This window comes from Bubalus kerabau, chromosome 3 (assembly GCF_029407905.1).
Source record: "Bubalus kerabau isolate K-KA32 ecotype Philippines breed swamp buffalo chromosome 3, PCC_UOA_SB_1v2, whole genome shotgun sequence".
Classification (NCBI taxonomy): Eukaryota; Metazoa; Chordata; class Mammalia; order Artiodactyla; family Bovidae; genus Bubalus; species Bubalus kerabau.
In genome coordinates, this window is record NC_073626.1 from 120,358,643 (window position 1) to 120,369,261 (window position 10,619).

The 10,619-nt window shown below is 40.0% G+C and overlaps 1 long non-coding RNA gene across 2 annotated transcripts; it reads right to left on the reverse strand.

Annotated features, from left to right (window-relative positions):
• Positions 1-3,847: 3,847 nt before the first annotated feature.
• On the reverse strand, positions 3,848-9,866 carry LOC129647758 (uncharacterized). Of its 2 annotated transcripts, none has more exons than XR_008712489.1 (3): positions 9,379-9,866; positions 7,997-8,275; positions 3,848-4,069 (listed from the first exon to the last, which is right to left on the reverse strand). It is a non-coding gene; the product is annotated as an uncharacterized LOC129647758 (long non-coding RNA). The 2 variants fall into 2 exon arrangements; XR_008712490.1 differs by lacking the exon at positions 9,379-9,866 and adding an exon at positions 8,512-8,591.
• Between the last annotated feature and the right edge of the window lie 753 nt (positions 9,867-10,619).

Sequence of the window (10,619 nt, forward strand, 5' to 3'; positions counted from 1 at the left end):
TATTGACTATGCCAAAGCCTTTGACTGTGTGTGGATCACAACAGACTATGGAAAATTCTTCAAGAGATGAAGAATCTTCAAGACCACCTGACCTGCCTCCTGAGAAATCTGCATGCAGGTCAAGAAGCAACTGTTAGAACCAAACATGGAAAAAGACACTCATTCCAAATTGGGAAAGGAGTATGTCAAGGCTGTATATTGTCACCCTGTTTATTTAACTTCTATGCCGAGTAAATCATGCAAAATGCCAGGCTGGATGAAGCACAAACTGGAATCAAGATTGCTGGGAAAAATATTAATAACCTCAGATATGCAAATGAAACCACCCTTATGGCAGAAAGTAAAGAAGAACTAAAGAGCCTCCTGATGAAAGTGAAAGAGGAGAGTGAAAAAGCTGGCTTAAAACTCAATATTAAAAAAAAAAAAGATCATAGCATCCAGTCCCTTCACTTCATGGCAAATAGATGGGGAAATAGTGGAAACAGTGTCAGACTTTATTTTCCTGGGCTCCAAAATCACTGCAGATGGTGACTGCAGCCATGAAATTAGAAGATGCTTGATCCTTGGAAGAAAAGCTATGATAGCATATTAAAAAGCAGAAACATTACTTTGGTGACAAATGTCCTTCTAGTCAGAGCTATGGTTTTCTCAGTAGTCATGCATGGATGTGAGAGTTGGACTATAAAGAGGGCTGAGCACCAAAGAATTGATGCTTTTGAACCGTGGTGTTGGAGAAGACTCTTGAGAGCCCCTTGGACCATAAGGACATCAAACCAGTCAATCCTAAAGAGAATCAGTACTGAATCTTCATTGAAATGATTGATGCTGAAGCTGAAACTCCAATACTTTGGCTACCTGATGTGAAGAACTGACTCCTTGGTAAAGACCCTAATGCTAGGAAAGATTGAAGGCAGAGGAGAACAGGATGATATAGGATGATATATTTGGATGGCATCACCAACTCAATGGACATGAGTTTGAGCAAGCTCTGGGAGTTGGTGATGGACAGTTGCTGCAGTCCGTGAGGTTGCAAAGAGTGGACACGACTGAGCAACTAAACTGAACTGAACTGATATGTTTTTATATATGTACCATGTGCTCAGTCCTCTCTGAGCCTTGTGTTGCCATGGACTGTAGACCACCAGAGTCCTCTGTTCATGGGATTTTCCAGGCAAGAATAGTGGAGTGGGTTTCCATTTCCTCCTCCAGGGGATGTTCCCAATCCAGGGATTAAACCCACATCTCCTGTGCATGTATATATATTCTTTTTTAACCTGTTTTTTTTTTTTAATTTTTGTTGAAGTAGAGTTTATTTACAAGATTGTATTACTTTCTGCTGTACAGCAAAGTGAATCAGTTGTACATATACATATATCCACTCTTTTTAAGATTCTTTTCCCATATAATTCATTACAATGTATTGAGTAGAGTTCCCCATGTTGTACAGTAGGTCCTTATTAGTTATTTACTTTGTGAGATTGACATATACACACTACTATATATGAAACAGTTAATAGGTGTATATATTCTAAGTGAGAATGCATTATAAATAACATATAGTTAGTTCTAATACCATATGATCCAGGAATTCAAAATTCTGGGTATTTTTCTGAAGGAAACAGAAACATTAATTTGAAAAGATACATGAATTCCTATGTTCATAGCAGCATTATTTACAGTAACCAAGATATGGAAGCAACCTAAGTGCCCACTGATATTTGGATGGATAAAGAAGATGTAATACACACACACACACACACACACACACACACACACACACACAAAATGGGATATTACTTAGCCATGGAAAAGATTAATTCCTTGATGTAAGACAAGGTGGATGAACCTAGAGGGTATTATGCTAAGTAAAATAAATCAAACAAAAGAGGCAAATTCCATATGATGTCATTTATATGTGGAATCTAAAAATCAAAACAAATGAACAAATATAATAGAAACAAACTCATAGATACAGTGAACAAACAAGTAATTGCCAGAGGGGAGGGGCTCAGGAACGAGTGAAATAGTGAGGGACATTAAGAAACAATTAAGAATGAAATGAAAGAGTCACTGAGATGAAATGTACAGCATGGGAAATATAGTCAATAATATTATCAAATTATTATTGTATGGTGACATAGGATAACTAGACATCATGCTGTTCATTCTGTGATGTTTAGAAATATGAAACCACTGTGCTATGCGCCTGGAACTACTGATGTTGTAGGTCAGCTGTGCTAAACACAGGGACTTCCCTGGCAGTTCAGTGGGTAAGACTCTGTGCTCCCACTGCAGGGGGTATAGGTTCTATCCCTGGTTGGGGAACTAAGATCCCACATGTTGCAAGGTGTGCAAGAATCAATAATTTTTTTAAATATAGTAATTGCTTTTTTAAGTATAAAAAATATTAAATAGTTCTGCATGCATTGCTATGTCATCATAACGTAAAGGTTAAGTGAAGGTGATCCCGATTTCTTTCGTTAAACAACTGAGATATAAATACAAGAACAGTGGTGGGAGGGTGGTAAGAACATTTTTTACCATCCCTATTCTCTGGCATTTGGATGTTAGTCACACACACCTGGTATTATTCCTTTAAGACGCATCTTACCTGACAACTTTCCTTTAAGAATAATAAACTAGGTCCTTTACTAGTAAGAATGCTTCTTTGGCCTGTCTTTGTTTTTATCAGTCCTTTATCCTTAGTAAGGGTGATAAGTATGAGATCCTTTATTTAAGGGCTGTTGAAAGGAATTTTAGACACAAATACTGTACTTTTTAAATATGAATGTACCAAAGTCACCTACAATGTACATTTTCCATCACTCAGCTGCATTCAGTTGTGTGGATATAGAAGTACTTGTCATTTGCAGCCTCATAGCAAGTATTAGCATACAGGTTTATGTGTAGCATTTTTAATTTCTAGAATATATGGACAGAGCTACAAAAAGTATATGAGTGCATTTTAAAAAATGATTCTAAGGCAAAAGCCTATAAAACCATTGCTAGGTCAAGAAATAGAACATTTTTGGGGAAAATGTAGAATGCTTTATGAGTTTGCATGCATCCTTGGGCAAGTTGGTTCACTTCTCTCTGGATCACTGCAACTGCACACTTTCCAGCCTCACACGTTTTTAGTTCTGATCCTAATACAGTTGCACTTGGTTTTTCCACTGTTACCGAAAATACTTACTTTGACTTTGCTTTCCTATTACAGCTTTGCTAGGAAGCCTTTTTCCCCACTCAAACCCTGGACTATTTCCTTTAGCTAATGCATCTCCTGGAGAATTTGCTCTAAACCAGTGCCACTCAAATTATGGTCCATCAGTGCCGAGCTGTAAACTGTTAGTTACTGCCCTGCTATGAAATTGAGTAGAGAGATTGAGAGTAAGCTTTTAAAATATTTATGTCAGTTTGTCAAAGAAATTTTATGATTCTTGAATCTAGTAATAAAAAAAAATGGGCCTTGCATTTTATATGCCATTTTTATTTCATTTTTCTACAAATTCTTTTTTTATACTATTTTAAAAAAGTATATATCCATGAAAAATTGGAAGTAAAACAAAACGGAACAATCAAAAAGTTGGCCCTTCACTGAGATAGTTTGGGAAGTAGAGCTAGAAAGGGACCGAAAGTGCTTGGAAAACACTTTTCATCTAGGGGATCCTGTGAAAAATGAATGTCTTGGACAATTAAAATTCTCCAATTTGGACAATGAGAATTTTCCAATCTGAGCAGAAGACCTTGATGTTCAAACCTTGTTTTCTTTGAGAACTCAGCTTCCAGAAAGAATGGATTGGCTGGTTTTAACTCGTGTCTTCTCTGCCTCAAGATCATCAACCTGTTAGTGGTGGTAAAGAACTATAAGATTTCTGCTGATGGATAAACAAGGACACTGGTCTCAGCTCTGTTTTTAATAGCAAACATATTAAAGATACATAAACACCAAAGAATAAGAAATTAATATACTAAACTATGGTAAATAACAACGATGGCACATCTTCAGCCAAACAACATACTTGTGGTAAATGAATCCTTATTTGGCATGAATGCTTTCCATATTGTTGTTCTAGGGAAAGAAAATAAGGTACAAAGAAGTATATTTAGTATGACACATTTTAGTAAAGAAAACATATGTAGAGAGAAACATACATAAAATTGTTCTCAATAATTATACTTCATGGTAAAATTATTGTAATTTTTTTTTCTTTATGCTTTTCTGTATTTTGTATCAAAAATGCATTTTTTTTTTCCATTTTGGCTTAAAGTGTTTTAAAGAAATTGGGTGAGTAGAGCCGCTCAGTCTTTTCTGGCTCTTTGTAACCCCATGGACTGCATCAAGCCAGGTTTCTCTGTCCTTCACCATTCCCAGAGCTTACTCAAACCCATGTCCATTGAGTCAGTGATGCCATCCAGCCATCTCATCCTCTGCCGTCCTCTTCTCCTCCTGCCTTCAATCTTTCCCAGCATCAGAATCTTTTTCAAAGAGTTGGCTCTTTTCATCAGGTGGCCAAAGTATTGGAGTTTCAGGTTCAGCATCAGTCCTTCCAAAGAATATTCAGGACTGATTTCCTTTAGGTTTGATGTTCTTGCAGTCCAAGGGACTCTCGAGTGTTCTCCAGTGCCTCAGTTCAAAAGCATCAACTAACTCTTTGGCACTCAGCCTTCTTTATGGTCCAACTCACATCCATACATGACTAATGGAAAAAACATAATTTTGACTATACAGACCTTTGTTGGCAAAGTAATGTCTCTGCTTGTTAATATGCCATCTAGGTTTGTCAGAGATGTTCTTTCAAAAAGCAAGCTTTTTTTTTTTTTTTAAATTTCATGGCTGCAGTCACCAACTGCAGTGACTTTGGAGCCCAAGAAAATAAAGTCTTTCACTGTTTCCATTGTTTCCCCATTTATATGCCATGAAGTGATGGGACCAGATGCTGTGATCCTAGATTTTTGAATGTTGAGTTTTAAACTAGCTTTTTTCCCTCTCTTCTTTCACCTTCATCAAGAGGCTCCTCAGTTTTTCTTTGCTTTCTGCCAAAATGGTGGTGTCATTTTCATATCTGAGGTTATTGATATTTCTCCCAATGATCTTGATTCCAGCTTGTGCTTCATCCAGCCCAGCATTTCTCATGAGGTACTCTGCATGTAAGTTAAATAAACAGAGTGACAATATACAGCTTTGATGTACTCCTTTCCCAATGTTGAACAAGTCTGTTGTTCCATGTCTGGTTCTAATTGTTGCTTCTTGACCTGCATACAGGTTTCTCAGGAGGCAGGTAAGGTGGTCTGGTATTCCCATCTCTTCAAGAATTTCCCACAGTTTGTTGTGATCCACACAGTCAAAGGCTTTAGTGTAGTCAATGAAGCAGAAGTAATCAACATCCAGTCCCATCACTTCATGGCAAATAGGTGGGTAAACAATGGAAACAGTGACAGACTTATTTTCTTGGATTCCAGAATCACTGCAGATGGTTACTGCAGCCATGAAATTAAAAGATGCTTGCTCCTTGGAAGAAACGCTCTGGCAAACCTAGACAGCACATTAAAAAGCAAAGACATTACTTTGCCGACAAAGGTCTGTATAGTCAAAGCTATAGCTTTTCCAGTAGTCATGTATGGATGTGAGTTGGATCATAAAGAATACTGAGCACTGAAGAACTGATGCTCTTGAACTGCGGTATTGGAGAAGACTCTTGAGACTCCCTTGGACTACAAGGAGATGAAACCAGTCAATTCTAAAGGAAATCAATCCTGAGTATTCATTGGAAGGACTGATGCTGAAGCTGAAGTTCCAATACTTTGGCCACTGCTGCAAAGAACTGACTTACTAGAAGAGACCTTGATACTGGGAAAGATTGAAGGCAGGAGGAGAAAGGGATGACAGAGGATGAGATGGTTGGATGGCGTCACCGACTCAATGGACATGAGTTTGAGCAAATTCTGGGAGATGGTGAAGGACAGGAATGCCTGGCATGCTGCAGTCCATGGGATCACAAAGAATCGGACAGGACTGAGTGACTGAATTGACTGAATGGGAATATATAAAAAATCAAATAGTCCAAGATACAGACATGATGAAGGCAAAGTGCTGGGAGGGCTCAAAGAAGAAGAGAAAAATAATCTATGCAATGACAGCAGAATTTTGGAAACTTTCTAAAAAAGAAAAAGATTGGTCTCCACCTCAGACCAGATGAATAAGTATTTTAGAGGGACAGCCAGGCATTAATGGTTTTAATACCTTCCCAGGTGATTTCAATGAGCCATCAGGTTTCAGAGCTGTTAGGGCCAAGGCCAGTTCACCAGTTCCATCAAATTAGTCTATTGTGGCCTGCTGCTTTTCAGGAATAGAACGTGTATTATTCTAGAGCACAAACTTATGCTGTGAATAACGGAATCCCTTCCCACAAAAGCACTTTCTCCCCTCAGTGCTGGTGCCATAAGGCTGAGGATTATTTGTGCGCGATGACAAGTTTTGGAAACACCGGTTGAAATAATCTTAACATTCTGACTGTTAAAAGCTAATTTTTTAATGAGATAAAGCTATGATCTGGAAGTTGAATAGAGTGATTGCTTTGGGGTCCACAGAGCTGCATCTAAGTAAATCCTCCTGGAAATGTTAATTAGCACCAAACAAAGAACAATGGAGGATGTTTGCTCTCTCCCTTGGAGACCAAGATCAGGACAAGTCATTTTGCATGTGAGCAGAATGTGGGAATGGCCAAGAGATTTAAATAAGGGATTTTAATAGGTTTCCTCCCACTGGGAGAGACACTTCTGATTATCTATGACCTATACCAATTATCATGATTCTCCCTACTGGCTGACCATAATTTTAATAACTAATCAAATGCAGCCTGCAGGTTCTGTGAAATGCCACATATGAACAAGCACTTTTGCTCATTACAAAGCTAGTACTTGCTATCTGACCTTTTCCCCATTTCTCTGACTACTTATTCACACTCCAGCCACATGCTTAAATGCTCAACGTTGATTTGGTCCTTATTGATCCTAGGCTGCTACCTGTTTGGGCTGAGAAATGACCTTCTGTGGACATCTAGGGAGGTCTGCCCTGCTGTGAAAAGAATTCCAAAAGAAGCTGGGTTGAAAATTTAATTCAAATCTTAAAAAGTAGCTAGTGGAGGTTCATGCAGTGGATTAAGACACAGTAATTCCCTGGTGGTGTTCTAGGCCCAAGCAAGGGCCTAACACAGCAGGGTTGAGTGATGAGCCAGCAGGAGGTAGAGAGAACAACCAGATAGAAACAGGTGCCCCATGATCCCAGCCTTATGCCAGCCTCACTCCTCAGTTTGTATCTTCAATATTTGCACTTAGGCCAAAAACCACATTAAAATTCTGATCACTTCTCCTGTTCCATGATTTGGCATTTGCATCCGGGATTTTATACCATTGCTTCTAAAACCTTCATGCACTTTCCAGTCATCTAGGGGTTTGCTTAAAATGCAGAGGATTGGTAGGTCAGGAGGTCTGGAATGGGGCTTGAGATTTGACTTTCTAACAAGCTTTCACAAGCCTGTACCATTGTGCCAGGCCATGCCAGGAGGAGTGAGGCCCCAGCAGTGGTTCTCAAACATGAGCATGCATTCAAACTATTATACATGGCAGGTTTGTTGAAACTCAGGCTGCTGTATCCTACTTCCAGAATTTGTGATTCAGTAGTCTGGGATAGGGCCAGGGATTTAGCTTTTTAAAACATTCCCAAAGGATGCTAATGTTTGGGATGCACAGGTGGAAACCAGTACCTTAGCCTGTGCTGCTCACAGCTGAATTCAGCTGTGACTGAAGGCTGGGTGGCCACGCCTTCCTCAGTAGGTGTGCTGGTCCCCCCTCCTCTGTTAGCAGTTTCAGAGATGTCAATGGACAAATAAGAATCTTCTTACTGTTTAGCTATCTGTCATGTGAGATGAGCAAAACTGTACTATAGTTTGAACATTCATTGGCATTGCACTTCTTTGGGATTGAAATGAAAACTGACCTTTTCTAGTCTTGTGGTCATTGCTTAGTTTTCCAAATTTACTGATGGATTGAGTGCAGCACTTTAGCAGCAGCATCTTTTAGGATTTGAAATGGCTTAGCTGTAATTCCATCACCTCCACTAGCTTGTTCAAAGCAATGCTTCCTAAGGCCCATTTGACTTCACACTCTAGGATGTCTGGCTCTAGATGAGTGACCACACCACCATGGTTATCCAGGTCATTAAGACTTTTTAGGTACAGTTCTTCTGTGTATTCTTGCCACCTCTTCTTTATCTCTTCTGCAATGTAGAAAAAAAAAAAGGAAAGCCTCTCAGCCTTTTAGATACAGAAAGAGGGAAGAAAACAAAAACTGAGCAAAGCAATATAAAATCATGCAACCGCTCTGATTAGAACCTGGATGAAAAAACTGATGGATGGCATGTCCCTGGCTACAGTCAACTCTCAGTCTTTGCCATCAGTTCCCACACTGCAGTCATCCTTATGCCCACTTGTACTTGCCTTCAGGGGCACGCACCAGGTGCATAATTTCTTACTCGCTGTAAACAGAGTCTAAAGAGACAGGACTCAAGAGCCTGTCCATAGCAGGGCTTTTCCAGGCCTCACAATCCTCTAGAGCACTGGTTCCCAACCTTTTTGACACCAGGGACCAGTTTCATGGAAGACAGTTTTCCACGGACCAGGGTGCAGGTGGGAGATGGTTGGGGAATGATTCAGGTGCATTACATTTGTTGTTCAACTTATTTCTTATTGAATGCCACTGCCGATCTGACAGGAGGTATGGGTCCATGGCTGGAGAAGGTTGGGGACCCCTGCTCTATAGGGATGTTAAAGCATAGATTGTTGGTCTGAGGTGGGGACTGAGAGCTTGCATTTTTACAAAGTTCCCCGATGTTACAAAAGCTGCTAATCCCCAACCACACCTGGAAAACCACTGTTTTAAGGGATAAAATTAAAGGGCATCCTTATTTTACTTGTTTACATTTCCCACCAATTAAGAAAAGACAGAATCTATGCCCCACCACCTCCGGCGCCAAGTCGCTTCAGTCGTGTCCAGCTCTGTGCGACCCCATAGACAGCAGCCCACCAGGCTCCCCCGTCCCTGGGATTCTCCAGGCAAGAACACCGGAGTGGGTTGCCATTTCCTTCTCCAATGCATGAGAGTGAAGAGTGAAAAGTGAAAGTGAAGTCCCTCAGTCATGTCCGACTCTTAGCAACCCCATGGACTGCAGCCTACCAGGCTCCTCCGTCCATGGGATTTTCCAGGCAAGAGTAGTGGAGTGGGGTGCGATTGCCATCTCTGAGTCTATGCCCATACCACCCTAAATGTGCCCAATCTCATCCATCTCAGAAGAAAAGACAGGAAAGAAAATTAGAATATTACTTTTACTGGTGAAACTGATACTGAAGGATATGATATAGGTGTCAGTCAGCTATGGTTTTCTTAAGGTTTTCTGAGCCCCAGAATTAGACAGATGTGTGCACTCATTCACAGGCTGCGTTAAACTCCAGGAGCATCCCCTGATGGGGACATGCCTCTGGAGAACCGATCCTGTGGAGAAGCGGAGTAGAATGCATGTTCCCTAAAGACAACTAGCTTCTGAAGAAGATGAAAGGAGGGAGAGTGAGGGGTAAGCCAGCTAAGTTTCTTCTGTCAAGCCCATCAATCAGGTAAATCAGTTTTCACTCCCAAGGAAATCAGGAAATGAGGACATTGAAAAGAACCAAGGATGATGAGTTAATTAGATGTTGTTCCTGTTGTTTAGTCGCTAAGTCGTGTCCAACTTTTTGTGACCCCATGGACTGCAGCCTGCAAGGCTTCTCTGTCCGTGGGGTTTCCCAGGCAAGAACCCTGAACTGGGTTGCCATTTTCTTCTCCAGGGGATCTTCCCTACCCAGGGATTGAACCCATGTTTCTTGCATTAGCAGGCAGATTCTTTACCACTGAGTCACCATGGAAGCCCTGTTAATTAGTAATCCTCCTTAAAAAGACAGTAAGGCTTAAGTTTGCCAACCCACTCTCACCTCAAACACTAGGCTAACATTCCCCTCACTGTGAGTGACTAATTAAATGACTAAATTGAGTCAAATTATTTCATACTTTAGGCTACTTAGGTAACCTCTCTGAGCCTCAGTTTTACATCTACATGGGGAAAAAATAAATCAAATCTCCAAAGATGATCATAAAACTTAAATAAGATATTACTTTACATCATATAAGGACTCTCTCACAGCAATTTTCCTTCTCTTCCTTCCTTTTTCATCCCTTAGCCTTGTGACATAATACAATGAAATATTGGGTTGGCAACAAAAAATTGTTTGGCTTTTTCCATAAGATATTACAGAAAAACTGAAATGAATGTTTTGATCAACCCAGTATTTCATATTGTACTTGGCCTTGAAGACCTTGTAATCTTGAGGAAAAGGGCATAAATGTGAAAATGTTAAATACAGTATAAAGCAACGTATAGATGGGCTAAAAAGATATTATAATGAGGACTACAGGAAGCATGAGCTGATTAGTGGAACACAGCACATGAGTTTCTCAGTTCAAGATTTTTTAAAAAATGTTTACATGCTCACACAATTATATGTACTATTGGAAGTCAAGTGGGCATTAGAAAG